Raw genomic sequence first — 19,550 nt, 5'->3', positions numbered from 1 at the left:
CAAGACAATATGCATGAATTGCAGAGATAAAAGCAGTTAAGTGTGTAGATCATGCAGCAAAGAGAGAAAAGGAGCACAAGTCGATAGGAAAGTGTACAGGAAGAAACTGCTAAGATTATGTAAATTGAAGTTAAAAGCACAGATTGGACCACAGACTAAGAAACTTCATATACAGCAGCCAAATGTTAAGACAATGGGGTTGTGTTAATTGGCCTGCAATCTAGGCAACTGTGGGTTGCACCATTGTAATGAAATCCAGGCAAGTGTCACAACAAAAGTATTTGAACATTCAGAGGTGTCTCCCACTATAGACATGCAATTCAAAGGAAGCATGATCAACCCAGAGTATTGAATTAAGTTATGTCATTGCAACTATTGAAACTGTATTTGGATCTTAACAATATAAATATGTGATGTACTTTTGAGTTTGTGAGGATCTACTTAGAGTATCTTCAGAAGAATGCCCGCTGATGAATAAAGACTTCTGTATCACCTGCTTCAGTGTCTTCCTGGTGACTTTAGTTAACGTCACAGCATGTACAAGGTAAGAAATGATAGAATACTAATTCATTTCTTTTGTATGGAATCGTCCATTAAAAAAATCTTATTTCCATTTATCCCTTATATGTTTAAAAAGTACAACTCACATTTGAATACTGCACTCAGTATTAAATTAAGCAACATTGTGGGGGGAGGGGTAGGGGGGCAGTTAGCAATCCCTTCTGGCTTTTGGTTTCTTCATGAAGTTTTCCTACTGTTGTTCTGGGTGCCAGGATGGATCAGAAACAATATGGAAAGATGGGGAGTGGGCGAAAGACAATATTTTTATGTACACTCTTTGATTCTTTTACTGCAATTGCATAATGTTATGACCAATTTTAATATTTACCATATGGCTTCAGCCATTGCAGCTCTTCTTCCTCCTTCCCAACGACCAACATTTTTTTCCAGATGTCTATTTTTGCCACAACCCCATAAGCTCTCATGAGATTTTTTTTTAACTAAGTTAGAGCCATGATAGAACTGCATTGCTTTTCACAAAAAAAAATACTTATTTCATCTGTTCACAGAATTTCAACTGCTGCTTCAGAATTTGGCAGCTTTCCCTAATTGTCCATGAACTGTGTGGTTATTTCTGAGGGCAGTTAAGAGTCACACATTGCTGTGTGTCTGTGGTTAAATTTAGGCCATATGAGAATGGCTTAGTACAGTGATCTAGATGTACTTTTATGACAATCTGTTAGGTTCATGGCCATGATTCTTGATATTAACTCTTTATTCCAGATTTATTTAATTAATTGGAGGAACAGTTATATGCATACCATGGCTATGAGAACAGGTCAGAGTTGAGTATACTGTGACAAGTGACTCACCTTCTGCCACTCCAAAGCCTTTCCATAATCCATCAGGAAAGTGAAAGAATGCACATATCTTGTTTAGTGAATGCAACTCCAGCAACAATTAAAAGCTTGCTTGATTCTGAAGAGATTCTAAAGTGACTTTCCATGCACCATTCTATATACTTCACCTTACTTCACCCCTGCCATATTGTGCCTCTGCTTTGCATCGTCTGTAAAATAGAAAGCATCCCCTGCAGTAGAGTCAACTGAAAGCCAATTAAGAAAGGTACAGGATGATGCCACAGCAGTGTTCAGGGATGTCACTTGAAAGCTCAAACATATCAAGGGTACATTAGTGTTAAATCGCTGTATCAATGGAAACTCACCCCTGCTACTCCAACAGCAAATCCCAAGCTCACGGAGGACAAGAACAGTTGGGCAAACGCCTCCACTTCCAGTTTCCTTGTCCATTTTCAGAATATTCTGACATGTAAATATATTGCTATTCCTTCATCACTGGCACCTTTCCCAAGGGGGATGAGAATAAATACTGGTTAAGCCAATGAATCTCACATCCAAAAGTAAGCAAAATAAACTTGAATTTTAATTCTCCAGCTGCCGTGGTGAATTCAGACACATTGCCTCTAGATCAGCGGTTCAAGCCCCTGGGTACTAATCCATGTTGACCACATTGCTGCCATACTCCACATAACTAATGTTGGTTATTAAGCAAAGAGCATCAATTTTAAGGACCTACAGCCTTGTATATCAACCTCATTATGATTTAAACTGTATGCAGTGATGTTTGTTTAGTATTTTAATAGTAACAGGATTAACTCCAACTTCACTTTTTAAAAGCTTGCAGGACCTTTTAATGACCATGGAGAAACATACTAAGTAAAGCGTCTCTGTGCTAATGCACTCCTTTGAAGATACGCATTGCCAGCAGGAACATATTAGCGACTTAATGTGCATCAACTGTTTCCATTTTTAAGATGCAGCCTGCATACGCCCAATTGTTGGGCTCAGCCACTCCCATTTTGTCATTATAAGTAAAGCTGCCAAGATGAGAAATGGATATGAGGTAACTGGTTATTAGGATTAATTGTCTTTTAACGGTGCAGTGAAGCAGGTAGGCCAAAGAGATTAAGCTGCAGATAATAAAGGGCAATATACTCATTGTTTTCTTTCAAATTTGCTCGCACATATGAACTCTGCTGCAAGCTGCTACGTCTGTCAGTAAGTGAAATATTGCAAAGCAATTTAACAGCTCCCTTTGTGAGACCATCTTGAGTTTATAGAACTTTGTTTAAAGATCGATTGACTCAAATGTAGTAATGAAAATTTTGTTATAATAGACCCTTATTCCCTTGCACCTGCAGCTCACTAACCTTCTCTTCAACTTCAGTCACATCCCCTTGCTCTGGTATCAAATGAAATTCACCCTATTGACAACAAAACTTTAAGAATTAAAAGCTGAAAGATTTATGACATCTTTAAAACCCAAATAATTATTAAAGTAAAGTCTATCCGTACATTGTAAAAGTGAACAAAATAAAATCTTTTGTTTATAGAGCTCTATCTATACTTTAATTTATGATGTATAATAATTGCAGCAGCAAATCACTGAATTTGTTAAATATCAGAAGTTTTGTGAGATCTTTAAATGAGGAAAAGATTCTGGAGGGAAACAGTAATTATATGGCAAAGATTTGAAGGAATAATTTTGGATGTACTGAGCTGAGATAGTGCAAAAATAATGACATTTTATATTAGATAATAATGGGCATAACATACAAAGCCAAGTATACAATAAAGACTGCTTCTCATTTTGACCTACAACATTGCAACTAATAAACTATACAGAGGATAATTTGGGTTTTTTTCTAAAAAAAAATATGTATTTTGTATAGATGGCACAAACAATAATTTGCATTGCCCTTAGAAATGAACAAAGTATACAGACCTTTGATCAATTGCCACCTCTGGACCCTTTGAACTACATCAAATATAGATCTGAGATGCTTTTACCTATCCTCTATTGTACACTTAAGAAGATGTTTTGATGGTATTTAGTGTACACTATTGACGGTCTAATCCAGTGAATTAGATCAGTAGTAAACCGTAAACCAAAGGTTAGTCCTGATGAAGGGACTTGGCCTGAAATATTGACTCAATATTCATTTCCCTAGATGCTGCCTGACCTGCTGAGTTCCTCCAGTATTATGTATGTGGTACATCGGATTTCCAGCATCTGCAGAATCTCTTGATTCTCTGGTTGTTGTTGAACATTGTTGTTCTGCCTCTTATCCAATATAGGTTAGAAATTGTTGACAGACAGTGAAGCATAGTCTTTTATAATTATACAGCTTTGTTGTACTTTTTTCTGCTGAAAACATTCCATGACAGATCAGAAGGAGACCATTTGGTCCATTGGCCCCATGCCAATTTTCTGAAGAGCAATCCCATCAATCTTGTTGACTTTCTCCTTTGTCAGGAGCTTTATAACATTTTCTCTCAACAACCACAAACTGCCTCTCTCCAACCAAGTTCATTTGCTATACATCTATTCTTATGACAATTTAGAGGGGCAAATAGCCTACTAGTGTTGTGCTTTTAATATTTCAGTAGTATGTGAGTAATATTATAAATATTTTGCTGATTAACCATTGTTTGTTTGTAAAGATAATACATTATGGATTTATATGTAAAAGCATGTAAATCATCACACCCACATCCTACGTACCCACTTCATTTAAAGTAAAAATGAACATGCACAAGTTATCTCCTGGTTCCCTTGTTTTCCTTTCAATTAGTTTTAAGTGGCAGCATGGAAGTTTTAAACAAACCCAAGATGACTACCTACATGTTGAAGGGCAGCAATATGTTTGAGTTTTTAAAAATTGCAGCAAGGCGATCAATCTAAAGAAATTTGCAGCATGTTTTCTCAGAAGGGAAAAATATTCAAGTTTAAAATAAAGGCAGGAATTGTAAGAATTCACAGGTTCATAAACAAGGAGTACTGGGTGATAGTAATCATATTTTTTTAAAAAAAAGTGAAAGTGGCTGGCTACATTGGAAAGATAGATGTGCCTGGTTGCTGTACAGATAATTGTCCCATGTATACTAGCTAATTGTAAGTATTTTGAAGCAAATGAAATATCCAATGAGAAGCAAGTGCCAGTTTGGCTGAGTGCATAGGGTTTAAAGACATACAGTTCACTTAGAAATTTGATTACTGCAACCAATGCAGCCAAAATCAGCTTTGCTGATATCGTGGAAGTAATGCAGGAGCGATTAGAACCAAAACTATTGTTGATTGCAGAACACTTTAGGTTTCATAACAGAATCAAAAAGAAGGGGAGTCCATTTCAGTGTACATGGCTGAATTGAAGAAGTTGCCTGAACATTGTTGGTGGAGTGATGGGTTTAATGATACACCGAGAGGTCATTTAGTTTGTGGAATCTTACAAGAAAGCATTCAAAAATAGCTTCGATTGAAGTACAACTCACACTTAAAAGAGCAGTTGAAATTGCTGTATAAATGGTAACAGCAAACAGGGATGCAATTGAGTTACAGTCAGGAATGAAAGTGAGTGTGAACAAAATTGCAATGTCTGAACAGAAACTGGCCTGTTCAAACAGATATTAATTGCTGTTGTGGAAGGAGCTCACATACACCAGACCAATGCAGGTTTAAGGGGGAAACTTGCAGAAAATGCAACAAATTAGGACATATACAAAGAGCAAGTTGGGGAGACAAAAATAAATTGATGACATAGAGAAGAAAAAAAGATGTGAAGTTCATTTGCAGTTTTGAAAGGAGCGCTAATCTGCATGCTGTTGATAAAAACCTGATAATAATGAGAGTGAAGGACAACAGAGTAGTCTTGAGATCTGAAATCTGAAAGCTAACAATATACAAGTAGTATCGCTTACACTAGAAGTGACCAGCAAATTAATTAAAATGGAATTGGACACTGACTCAGTTGTTGCAGTTATTCCAGAAGAAGCCACTTTGGGCTTGTATGTGGGAAAACCAGGAAGGCCAGCACCCTGGAGACATGAGTGGCTGCGGCAACTACAATTTGATTGGAGATCCATCCACCATTAGTGTGCCACATCCACTGTAAAAAAGTCAACTGAAAGCAAATTAAGAAAGGTACTGGATGATGCCACAGAAGTACACAAGAATGGCATGGAAAATTCAAACATATCAAGGGTAAAATCCTGATGAAGGGTCTCAGCTTACTAAGTCAACTTTTTATTCCTATCCATTGGTACTACCTGAGCTGTTAAGCTCCTCCAGCGTATTGTGTGTATTGCTCTAGATTTCCAGCATCTGCAGTACTTCTTGTGTCAAGGGTAAAATATGTTTGAAAATGCCATAACAAAGTTTTTCAAAGCCCATCTAGTTCCATACACCAAAGTAGCCAGTGACCTAGATCGCATGAAGCCTGAAGAAATTCTCTCCAAGGTTGAGTAGAGCCCATAGGCAATGGCAATGGTCCCAACAGCCAAGAAGAATGGGTCTGTCAGGATCTGTTGTAATTTTAAGGTTACCATATTGAAAATAGGCCAGTACCCTCTGCTGAGGACAGAGGATGATATTTTTGCAAACCTTTTTGGAAGGAAAGCAATTCAGTAAAGTTGACTTAGATGAGGTCTACCTACAGATGGAGATGGAAGAAGAGTTCAAAGTGTTTCTCACCATAAACACGCACAAAAGGCTTTATCATGAAAATAGATTCTCTTTTGGAGTAACATCTGTACCTACAGTCTTAGCTTATAACTGGATGGCCAAAATGCAGACTAAATTAGGATGAAGATGGTTTCCATCAAAAAATTTTCTCCTGTGTCCAAAAAAGGCAAAAAAAAGTCTTATTAGGCAGGAAAATATAATTGATGAGTTACACCAGGATTTGTCTGGGTCATTAATTCAGCATTGCCTCTATGTCTTTTCTCTCAATAAATTCTTAATTTTCACCTTTATTATTTAATGCTCTTCCTACCAACTGATTTCACTTCCTATTAGCTGTGTATATGTAGTCAATTGTCAATATTCTTTGATGAATGTTCATTCTTTCGGTATGTGCCATGTTGTACAACATGGGAGATAACGGTCTTTCCATGAGCATGATTGTTCTTGGCCAATTTATCTACAAAAGTGGTTTGCCATTGTCTTCTGGGCAGTATCTTTACAAGACAGGTGACTCCCAGGCATTATGAATACTCTTCAGAGTTTGCCCGACATCAGTGGTCACATAACCTGGTCTTGTGATTACACCAGCTGCTTATAAGACCATCCACCACCTGCTCCCATGGCTTGAAATGACCCTGATCTTGGGACTAAGCAGGTGGTACCCTTTGCCCAAGAGTGACCTGCAGGCTAGCAGTGGGAAGAAGTGCCTTAAACCTCCTTTGGTAGAGATGTGTCTCCACCCCACCACTCGTGATGAATGAGATGAATGTAAAATGTCGAAATCATGAGCTATTAGTTAGAATGAGACCTTCTGTTGTTTATACGTAAATATCCAAGTCCAAGTAGGATGGGAAATATATAAACATACTCTTGAACTTGTCAAATAAAAGTGCTCCTGAATTAATATTTCTACTTCTTTAACTTCTGTATGAAGAGAATTCAAGTAGACCTTCAGCTAAAAATATTTGATATGGTAAATTAATGATAAAGTCCAATCCTTTGAAGTATTCATCCTGGCTGTGGGCCTTCAAAGAAAACTGCACCAAACTATTTAGCCTTTGCAGTGTGTACTGCCACTTTTCCATTACGTTCCATGGACATCAAAACAAGAATGCAACTTTTAGCTAACATTATTAAATGCATTGTAAAGCTCAAAACAGAGGTTGAAAGTTATTTACTAAATAAGTTTAGTATTGAATTATTTTAAAAAGATGTCATAAAAATATCATTTTCAAATGTACAGTATATGTTAGAGAATTATAGGCTACCTAGAGTCATAGAGCAATACAATACAGAAATGGGCTTTTTGGCCCATATGGTCTGGGTTGAGAAAGATTCACACCTAAGTTCCATTTGCTTGTGTTTGGTTCATTTCCTTCTACTTCTTTCCTATTCACAAAGCTGTCCAAGTCCCTTGCATAAAATTATCTTGGAAGTAGTAATTACAACTTCCTGCACTATTAAATACTCAACTCATGAAACAAGTTAAACCATTTTAGGCTATTTTACATTAAGAATATTTCAAAAAACAATTCAATATAAATAGAATAAATCTGATTAGCGTTAGAAGTAAGCTAACAGTCTGTATGCTAAACAACTTCATAATGTATTTTGCCTTCATTAAATCAATAAATAGACAGTTTAATTGTCTCTTTTGTGGACTGTCCTACTTGCCTTGTCCAAGATTGCAAATGTAAAGTTTTCTACTTGCTATCAGTGGCAGGCACATGGTTTCTTCCCATCCATCTTCTTTTAACTATACTGTTTAATTTTAAGCACTTCTCCATCTTCCAAATGATTGCAGCCAAATCCTTCACCATAGTTCCATCTGCAGTCAAGAAGCCCCACACATTTTGAAAAAAGACCAATAAATTCATCTAAATTTCCATCAGATTTATTCGTACCTTTTTAACATTTATAATTACTAATTTTGTTCTCATTCACAACAGGAAGCAGCTTTTGGGACAAAACTGTTCGATCAAATTCTCCCATACCTTCAAAGAGATCTAATAGAGCATTCCCCCATTAGTTCACTTCCTAGAGCTATAACCTAACCAGTGCATTCTTTCCTAATAGATGGAATCTTTCAGTGCTGATATAATTTATGATGAAATGGGTTTTGATTTTGATTAAAGATGTATTTAAAACAGATTATGTGCATGAGGGAAAATTCAAATTTATAATTCTGCCAGACAAAAAGCAACATGAGTACCAATTAGTCTTTGGTTCTGTGATGGGAAAATGTGAATGCAAATATATTGAATATTCTCATGTTGTTTTTCTAAATTAACTTTTAATTCTGTAAAATTGCACTTCCGAGAGTAAATTATATAATATGTTCTAGATGTTACCATCGTGATGAATTATTATTACATTAATCATCACAAATGCTACAAACCAGCATTGACCAAGGACACATTATTAAGATATCACATAGAGGAATGAAAGATGGTCACGATTTTTTCTGCAGTTTTCCAACTCTTGGTATATTCTCCAAACCTTTTCTACTCAGAAGCAGAGATATTAATTTGAATTTTGCATAGCAATGTATCCAATTATCCACCAGAATAAACCAAGCTAGCAATTCCTTTATACAAATATCTTTGTAAGAACAAATGTTGAACGTGACATTGGAATGGCATGTAATGGGCAACTATTCCTATACCTTCTGTTTTATTTTTCCTACAGAGTGATTTTTATCAAATTGCTCATCGATGGGAAGCTGTAACCATCAGCCTGAGATTCAGTGATCTGTGGATACGTGTTTAGAGTGAAGGTTACAAAATACTAGGGTGTTGAGAGTCAAGTGAGTTTTTATGCAGTGGACAGAGTGGTGTGGAACTTGCTATGGGTTAATGTGGTGGGAGTTGAATCAGCCAGTGTGTTCAAAAGGAAATTAGATAGTACTGGGGAAAAATAGTTTACAATGCTGCAGGAAGGTAAAATCAGATTATGAAGAGTCTTGACCTGAAACATTGGCTGTTTACTCTTTTCCATAGATGCTGCCTAGCCTGCTGAGTTCCTCCAGCATTTTGTGTGCATAACAGAGTAACAACCTTGACAGTCTTGATGGACTGAATGGCTTCTTTCTGTTCTATCAAAACATTATGATTCTGCTTTTATTTAGAGATACAGTGCAGAACAGGCCCTTCTGGCCCAATGATTTGCATTAACTAGCAAGTCACTTATTGACTTAACACCAGCCTAAGCACAGAGCACTTTATAATGACCAAACAATGGTTCATCTTTGGAATGTGGGAGGGAACCAGAGCACATGGAGGAAACCTACATGTTCATGGAAAGGATGCTCAAATTCCTTATAGATAGCACTGAAATTGAACCCTGAACTCAGACACCCCAAGCTGTAATTGTGTCGTGCTATCTACAACACTACCATGACACCCACCTATGCTTCAGGCTTTTTAGTACTATGCATTAGATTAGAAATTAAGGTTGATGCTATTACTTGTTTGGTTGATAAGGTAACCACTTTAAAATTAAATTGAATTAGCAATTTAAATGTGTACTTAGCTTCTAAGACATTAGTTCCAGATATTTAAATCAGTTGCAGTTTGATTGAATAAATGTGGACTGACCTTGATAAGGTATACATGGAAAAAAATATTCCCACTTGTAGTCTCCAGAATTGAGGATTGCAAACATATTAGGGAATGCAGGACCTGCTATCTGTATTCTTATTTAATTTCCTGTGGGTGTCAAGTTAAACTGGCTCAAGCTCAATCAAGTACTTGACTGGGACATCGCCTGTGAATATCAGTTAATATAAAGCTGCTGATATTCTAACCAGCATACTGAATTGTTGTGTTAAGCAGAATTTATTCACAGTAAGAAAACAGTTTCTCGTGTGCTGATGAGCTCTGGAATACGTTGGGAAATATTGGGTGCATTTCTTACTTCACTGGTAGGGAAACTGAGGAGACAAGGCTTATCGGCAGAGACCCCAATCAGCAGAAATGCCTAAAACACATGCAGGTAGGTATTAATCATAAGTCACTTTGCACATAACAATGTTTGTCAGAGTGGTCAGACTCAGTCAGTAAATGATATGAAAATAATATCAGGGCTTGATGAAATCATTCAGGCTTTAATCCGTCATTCTTGGCATTTATGAAATCCATAGGATTCAAAACAGCCCTTCTTACTTTTTTTTCTAGGAGTAGATGTGTTGCAAGGATCAGATGACATGCCAGCCACTGTAGATCTGATGATTCAGAGCCTTTTCGGTTTCATCCTCTTGAGCAGTTAGACCAGGTATCAGCCTGCTATTTCCTTTCCACAGTGTCTCCTGCAAACCTACAGGACTGTGCAAAAGTCTTAGACACACATACAGCGTATATAGCTAGGGTACCTAAGGCTTTTGCACAATACTGTAGTTGTCAACATGGAGCGGAGAGCAAATTTGTGAATCAGGCAGGAGCAAAGGATGTTGGGAATGGTGAGGGTGGAACACTGTGGGAGGGGTGGGGCAACTAGCAGCAGAGAAGGAGTGCCAGAGACAGTGGGTGGGGGTAATGGCATGGGTGCAGACAGACCCAGCTCTGAGGCACTGGGCAAGGGCATTTGATTCCAAGCAATTTGTTTATTGAAAATCACAGAATGTCTCTCTGGTGCTTCCTGATCCCTCCCCTCTCCCTTCCACTTTTCCCAACCATGATTCCCCCTTCCCACTCTCAGTGCACAATAGAAACCTGTTGACAGTTTATCCCTCTCCACAGATGCTGCCTAGCCTTTCCGGTTCCTCAGCATTATGTGTGCTAATAAAAATGAGCACAATGTGGCATGTTATAGATAGAAACAGCATGAAAACTTTGTTCATTAAGTCAGAACTGACCATCAAACTCATTTTTACACCATTGCCACATTAATCCCACTTTCTATTTTCCCCACTTCTTTTTTTATCAATTTCTCTTGGATTCTGCCCATAACCTATACACCCCATGCAATTCACAATGGCAAATTAACCTACTGACCTACTGACCCACACAACTTTGGAATGAACAACTGGAGGAAATCCATGCAGTCAAGGGAGAGTGTAAACTTCACAATGACAGATCAAGATTGGTTGGCACAATGGTTCAGTGCTTAACTACTTGTGCCACTGTCAGTCCAGATTTGATGGTTTTTGCAGGTACAAATTCTGACAAAGTTATGGACGGAAAGTTCAAAACCATACCAGCACAACATAAATAAATTGTACTAATATCTACAAATGAGAGAAGTAGATAATTTTCATAAGGAATTGCTCAAATAATGCTTCAACCATTCAAACTTCTTGATAGGCATAAGGAAGTTAATGAACTAATGTTTCTTTCAGTTTTTGAGAATGGGTTTATGTCAGTTTGTGATGGCATTATTCTTATTAATGAACACCCCCGATGGTTAATAATCAGTTGTTATTTCTAGCCATTAGCTGTATCAGTTGATTTAATATTTCCAGATACATCCCGACATAAATTACTGGAAAGCTACACACTGATACATGATCACTTCAAATGTGGAATCCTGTTGACAGACACCACTGATTTCCTGTTAGCACAATTGTACATATACCTGCCATCAACAGAAAGTTGGCAGTTTAGCTGAATATTCTGCTAAGAATGATGAAGTTGCTGCCAGATAATCTTGACAGATAACTGAATTCTTGTATTCCCAATAAAATCCAGCTGTTCATTACTAGTAAACTTGCAAACTTTCACACTTCTGCTCAAAATCTTCAACCGAATCATAGTCAACATCAGGTTTTTGGAAGACACCAAGCTGTTGAATATTGTCTAAAGTGACTCAAATATTAATATTAGTGGAAACTTATTTCATTATTTTTGAAAGCATTTTCACTTTACAGATGTTTTTCACATGGTGTGCCTGAGACTTCTGATCAGCACTGTATATCCTGGGCCCAACACGTAAATGTAATCATGAAGTAAGCACACCGATCTCCCTCCTGGCACTTATCATTGTAAGCAGAACAAATGCTACACCTGCCCTTACACTTCCTCCCTCAACACCATTCGGGGCCGCAGACAGTCCTTCCAGGTGAGGCGATACTTCACCTGTGAGTCGGCTGGTGTGGTATACTGCGCCTGGTGCTCTTTTAAATATTGGTGAGACCTGACGCAGACTGGGAGACTGTTTCGATAAACACCTACGCTCGGTCCGCCAGAGAAAGCAGGATCTCCCAGTGGCCACACATTTTAATTCGACATCCCATTCCCATTCTGTTTTGTCTATCCACGGCCTCTTCTACTGTCAAGATGAAGCCACACTCAGGTTGGAGGAATAACACCTTATATACCGGCTGGGTAGACTCCAAACTGATGGCATGAACATTGACTTCTCTAACTTCCGTTAATGCCCCTCCCCCCCTTCTTACCCCATTGCTGATTTATTTATTTCCCCCCTCCCCTTTTTGTTCTCTCTCTGCCTTCACTCTGCCATCTCCCTCTGGTGCTCCCCTCCCCCTTTCTTTCTCCCTAGGCTTCCCGTCCCATGATCCTTTCCCTTCTCCAGCTCTGTATCCCTTTTGCCAATCACCTTTCTAGCTCTTAGCTTCACCCCACCCCCTCCGGTCTTCTCCTATCATTTTGCATTTCCCCCTCCCCCCCCCCCTACTTTCAAATCTCTTACTATCTTTCCTTTCAGTTAGTCCTGACAAAGGGTCTCGGCCCAAAATGTCGACAGCGCTTCTCCCTATGGATGCTGCCTGGCCTGCTGTTCCATGAGCATTTTGTGTGTGTTGTTGTTTGAATTTCCAGCATCTGCAGATTTCCTCAAGTAAGCACAACAGTGTCTGTACCAAGTTAAGACTTTAAGGAGATTTGATAATTTACAAACGACTTGTGATGGAGAGTATTCTGATTGGTTGCATCACTGCTTACATGGTAGGCACCAATGCACAAAATTGAAAACGTTTCAGGAACAGAATCAGAATCAAAATCAGGTTTAATATCACTGGCACATGCTATGAAATTTGTTAACATAGCAGCAGCAGTACAATGCAATACATGATAATAAAGAACAAGTGAAATAAATAAGTTACAACAAGTAAGTATGTATATGTATGTTAAATAGTTAAATTAAAAATCGTGTAAAGACAGAAATAATATTGAAAAAAGTGTGGTAGTTTTAATGGGTTCAACGTCCATTTAAATATGGCAGACGTGAAGAAGCTGATCCTGAATCGCTGAGTGTGCTTCAGCCTTCTGTATCTCCTTCCTGACAGTAGTGATGAGAAGAAGGCATGCTGTGGGTGCTGGGGTCCTTATTAATGGACACTACCTTTCTGAGGCACTGCTCCTTGAAGATACTACGAAGGTTAGTACTCAAGATGGAGCTGAATAAATTTACGACCCTCTGCAACTTCTTTCTATCATGTACAGTATCTTTCCCCCCCCCCCCCACCCCCATTCCAGGCAGTGATGCAAGTCCTGTCAGAATTCCCTCCATGGTACATATATAGACGTTTTCGAGTGTGTTTTAGGAGACAAACCAAATTTCATCAAACTCCTAATGAAATAGAGCTGCTGTCTTGCCTTCTTTATAGCTGTATCAATATGTTGGGACAAAGTTAGATCCTCAGAGATCTTGACACTCAGGACCTTGAAATTGCTCACTCTCTCCACTTCTGATATCTCTATGAGGATGGTTCATGCTCCCTCGTCTTACACTTCCTGAAATCCCCAATCATGACATTCAATGTAAGGTAACTGCTGGTATATCTCACTCCTGTACACCCTCTAGTTTCCATCTGAGATTCTGCCAACAATGGCTGTATTGTCATCAGATTTATAGATGATATTTGAGTTATATCTAGCCACACAGTTGTGGGTATAAAGAGAGCAGAGCAGTGGGTTAAGCACCTCCAGTATTGCACCAGTATTGATTGTCAATGAGGAGGAGATATTGTTACCAATCTACACAGATTGTGGTCTTTCAGTATGGAAGTCAAGGATCCAATTCAGATTCTACCCGTCCACCATCAGATTTTTGAATGGTCCGTGACCCAGGGGCTTCACCTTATGATTCATCTTTTACAGTATTTATTTATTTTGGTAATTTTAGTAAATTTATTACTGCCAAAAATGTATTTGAAGAAATATGTCAGTGATAATAAACCTGATTCTGATTGAAATTCTGATTCTTAACTACTTTACTTCTGATGTAAAACTACCAGATTTGTAGTTAGTTTATTATACAGCAATTTGGCAATTGAGATAATTTACTATTCCTGCTTCAGGGCTTTTCAAAGGTGGAATACTATATATTTGACATGTTCTTCACTTTCTGTTTTTCCGAATTAGTGGTTATAGTAGCTTGTGGTTGATCCCACTAGGGGATTGGCAATTCTGGATTGGGTGTTATGTAATGAACCAGATTTAATTAGGAAGCTTAAGGTAAAGGAACCCTTAGGAGTGAGGCAGTGATCATACTATGATAGAATTCACCCTGAAGATTGAGAAGGAGAAACTAAAATCAAATGTATCGGTATTACAATGGAAAAAATGGAATCACAGAGGCATGAGAGAGGTGCTGGCCAAATTTAATCTAAAGTGTTAAGCAGGCAGGGACGGCCACAGAACAACAATGGCTAGTGCTTCAGGGGAAGTTCAGAAGGCTCAGGGAAGATGTATCCCAAAGATGAAGAAATGTTCTAAAGAGAGAATTAGGCAACCGTGACTGACAAGAGAAGTTGAAGACCGCATAAAAGCTAAAGAGAGGGCATATAATATTGCAGAAATTAGTGGAAAGTAGATGATTGGGGAGCTTTTAAATTGAACAGAAGGCAACTGAAAAAGCTATAAGGAGAGAAAGGATGAAATATGAAGGTAAGCTAGCCAGTAATATAAAAGTGAATACAAGAAAGTTACAAGAGGTCCAAGTACAATCTCCAGAAAGCTATCTCATGGGTGAAGTAGCAATTCCAGACTAAACTGGAAGTAACAAATGATGCATATCAGTTGTAGCAGGGCTTTAATCCTATCACCTCTTATAGACAACAACAGGGCTTTGCTTCTAGATGAACTCAATGCCTCTTATGCTTGCTTTGACCATCAAAACATGGAGGAACTATCATGAACTCTCACAGCCCTTGATGAAGCTGTGATTTCAATCTCTGAGGCTAATGTGTGAGCAGCCATCAGGAGGGTGAACCCCACGAAAAGCATATGGCCAGATGGGGTACCTGGCCAAGACAAGTCTGATCATCTGACTGGAGTGTTCATTGAGATCTTTAATCACTCACTTCGGCAGTCTAAGGCACCCATCTGCTTCAAGCACACTTTACTTATACAGGAACCTAAGAGAAACATAGTAACCTTCTTCAATGTCTATCACCCGGTAATACTTATATCCACCGTGATTAAGTGTCTTGAGAGTTTGCTGATGAAGCATATCAACTCCTGCCTAAGAAGTGACTTGGATCTGCTCCAATTTGTCTACTAGAACAAGCAGTCCACATCAGGTGCCATCTCATTGGCTCTTAGTCAACCCTGGAACATCTGGACAGCAAAAATGCATACATCAGGATGGATTTTATTAACTAGAGTTTGGTATTCAATACCACTATCCCCTCAAAACTAATCAATAAGCTTCAAGACATGAGCCTCGATACCTCCATGTGTAATTTGATACCTGACCTCCTCACATGCAGATCCCAGTCAGTTCAGTTTGGGAACAATATCTCCTCCTCAATCTCAATCAGCACAGATGCACCACCAAGCACCACACTATTGAAGGCTAAATCAAAGGTGGTGGTGAATCAGTATCTTGGAAGAGACTGGAATTTTGGCAGAGTAGTACCATTACAACCTATTCCTAATGTCAGCAAGACTGAAGTGCTGATTATTGACTTCACGGGAAGGAACCAGAACCCCATGAGCTAGTCCTCACTGGGAGGATCAGATGTGGAAGTGGTCAGCAACTTTAAATTCCTCGGTGTTATCATTTTGGAGAACCTGTCCAGGGCCCAGCACGTAAAGGCAATTACGAATAAAACATGACTGTGCCTCTACTTCCTAAAGGGTTTGCAAAGACTTGGTATGACATATAAAACTTTGACAAATGTCTATAGATATGCGGTGGAGAATATATTGACTGGGTACATCATAACCTGGTATGGAAACGCCAACGGTCTTATATGGAAAATCATACCAAAAGTAGTGGATATAGCCTAGTCCATCATAGCTAAAGCCTTCTCCGCATTTGGCTACATCTACATGATGTGTTGACACAGGAAAGCAGCATCCATCATCAGGGACCCCCAACCACCCATTTCATGCTGTATTCTCACTGCTGTCATCAAGAAGGAGGCATGGGAGCCTCAGGACTCACACCACCAGGTTCTGGAACAGGTTTTACCCCCCCCCCCCAATCATCAGCTTGTGAAACAAAGGAGTTAAGCACACAACTTCATTTGCCCCATCATTGGCACATTCCTGCAGGCTATGGACTAACTTTCCAGGACTTCATCTCATGGTTTTAAAATGTATTGTTTTTTCTTATTTATTATTATTATATTTCCTTCATTTTTGTACTTGCACAGTTTGTTGTCTTTTACACATTGGTTGAACGCTCAAGTTGGTGCAATTTTTCATTGATTCTGTTATGGATATATTGAGAACATCAACAAGAAAATGAATCTCGGGGTTGTACATGGTGACAAATATGTACATTGATAATAACCGTACTTTGAATTTCAAACAAAAAGATTTATCAAATATATGAGGAGTAAAATAAAGACAAGAGTGGATATCAGACCACTGGAAAATAATGCTAGAGATGTAGTCATTGGGACAAAAAATAGCAAAGGAACTTAATACTATTTTGCATCCGTTGTCAATGTGGAAGGCACAAGCAAAATGCCAGAAATGCGGGTGTCGGGGGCTGAAGTGAGAGTTGTTCTTATTACTAAGGACAGTGTGCTTGGGAAGCTGAAAAGTCTCAAGGTAGATAAGTCATCTAGACCAGAAGGACTGCATGCCAGGGGACTGAAAAAGATAGCTTGTGGAGGCACTAATAATGATCTTTCCAGATCACTAGGTTCTGGAATGGTTCTAGAGGACTGGAAAATTGCAAATGTCATTCCACTCATTAGAAAGGGAGGGAGGCAAAAGAAATGAAATTATAGGCCAATTAGCCTGAATTCAATGGTTAGAATAATGCTGAGGTCTATTATTAAGAATGAGGTTTCAGAGTACTTGGAGGCCACATGATAAAATAGGCCAAGGTCAGCATGGTTTTCTGAAGGGGAAATCTTGTTTGACAAATCTGTTGTAATTTTTCAAGGAGATAACAGGCAGGGTAGGCAAAGGACAGATGTTGTCTGTGGTTTATTTGGATTATCAGAAGGCCTTTCACAAGGTTCCACAAAATAGGCCAATTATCAACATAAGAGTCGATGCGAAAGGTACTAGAATAGATGGAAGAGTGACTGACTGGCAGAAGGCAAAGAAAGGGTAAGAAAGAGGGCCTTTTCTTGTTGGCTGCCAGTAACCAGTGGTGAGTTAAACTGAATTTAATTAAATTGACTTTATTTCTTACGTACATGAAGAGTAAAGATCATTATGTTACTTCTCTGTTTGAGTGTGCAATGTGCAAATTATAGTAATATTTAATAAATAGTTTGCACAGTTATATATACAACAGAACAGTCAATATAGCATAGAAATACCATTGTGTCAGCATGAATTAAGCAGCCTGATGGCCTGCTGGAAGAAGCTGTCCCAGCTGGTCCTGGCTTTAACGTTGTAGTACTGTTTCCCAGATAGTAGCAGCTGGTACAGTTTGTGGTTGGGGTGACTTGGGTCCCCAATGATCCTTAAGGCCGTTTTTACGCACCTGTCACTGTAAATGTCCTGAATAGTGGGAAGTTCACAGCCACAGATGCGCTGGGCTGTCCGCACCACTCTCTGCAGAGTTCTGCGATTGAGGGAAGTACAGTTCCCATACCAGGCAATGATACAGCCAATCGGGATGCTCTCAATTGTGCCCCTGTAGAAAGTCCTTAGGTTTTGAGGACTCATGCCAAACTTCTTCAAGCATCTGAGGTGAAAGAGGCACTGTTGTGCTTTTCTCACTACACAGACCAAGTGAGGTCCTCGGTGATGTGTATGCTGAGGAACTTAAAGCTGTTCAGCCTCTCAACCCCAGATCCATTGATGTCAATTAGGGGGTGAGCCTGTCTCCGTTCCTTCTGCAGTCCACAGCCAGCTCCTTTGTTTTTGCAACATTGAAGGAGAGGTTGTTTTCTTGACACCACAGTGTCACGGTGATGACTTCTTCTCTGTAGGCTGCCTCCTTATTATTTGAGATAAAGCCATTCAAGGCAAATTTAATTAGCAGATTGGAGGTAGTCAGTGTAGGGACCACTTCTTTTCACATTGCACGCCAATGACTTGGATGAAGAAATTGACGGCTTTGTAGCAAAGTCTGTGGACAATATAGAGATAGATGGAAGGGCATGTTGTGTTGAGGAAGTGGGGTCTCTGCGAAGGGGAATGGGAGAAAGGTGGCAGAGGGAATATATTGTAGCAAAGTATTTAGTACATGGAGAAAAAAATTCAAAAATCAGAGGTGCAAAGGGAATTGAGAGCCCCTGCGTAATATTCTCTGAAGTTTAACCTGCAGATTGAGTTGATGGTAAGGAAGGCAAATGCAATGTTAGCATTCATTTCAAGAGGACTAGAATACAAAAGCATGGATGTCATGCTGAAGCTTTAGAAGGCATTGGTCAGAAGCACTTGGAGTATTTTGAGCCGTTTTGGACCCCTTATCTCTGAAAAAGGGTGCTGGCATTGAAGAAAGTTCAGAGAAGATTCATGAGAATGATCCCAGGAAAGAAAGGGTTAACATACAGGAAACATTTGATGGCACTGGGCCTGTGCTTGATAGCATTTAGAAGGATAAGAAAGAACTAATTTGAGTATTAAAAGGTCTGAATAAAGTGGATGTGGAGAGGATGTTTCCTATAACGGTGGAGTCCAAGACCAGAGGGCACAGCCTCAGAATTTGGGTCATCCATTTAGAACAGAGATGGGGAAAATTTTCACTAGCCAGGTGGTGGTGAATCTGTGGAATTCTTTTCCACAGATGACAGTGCAGGCAAAGTCATTGGGTATATTTAAAGCAAAGGTTGAAAAGTTCTTAATTAATCAGGATGTCAAAGGTTACGGGGATAAGGCAGGAGAAAGGGATTGGGAGGGATATTAAATCAGCCATGAAGAAATGGTGGAACAGACATGATGGGCCAAGTGGCCTAACTCTACTCCTAGGTCTTATGGTCTAATTTCCAAAGTACTACCACCAATGTTGTAAATTTTCTATATTATGCCAAATTTCCAAAAGTATAAATGCCAGGCGGAAGTTCATTTTATCTGTTTTGCTGGTAGTATTCTGCATGCAGACAAAATAAGATTTTAGTAAATGCTAACTAGCATTATCTGCAAATTGATGGTACTTGTAAAAGCAGACAGGGTATGGCAAAAGTAGGCCGA

The sequence above is a fragment of the Hypanus sabinus genome, chromosome 28, assembly GCF_030144855.1.
Source record: "Hypanus sabinus isolate sHypSab1 chromosome 28, sHypSab1.hap1, whole genome shotgun sequence".
In the NCBI taxonomy this organism is placed as follows: domain Eukaryota; kingdom Metazoa; phylum Chordata; class Chondrichthyes; order Myliobatiformes; family Dasyatidae; genus Hypanus; species Hypanus sabinus.
The sequence above is the reverse complement of the archived record's forward strand: the minus strand, read 5'-3'. Positions refer to the sequence as shown.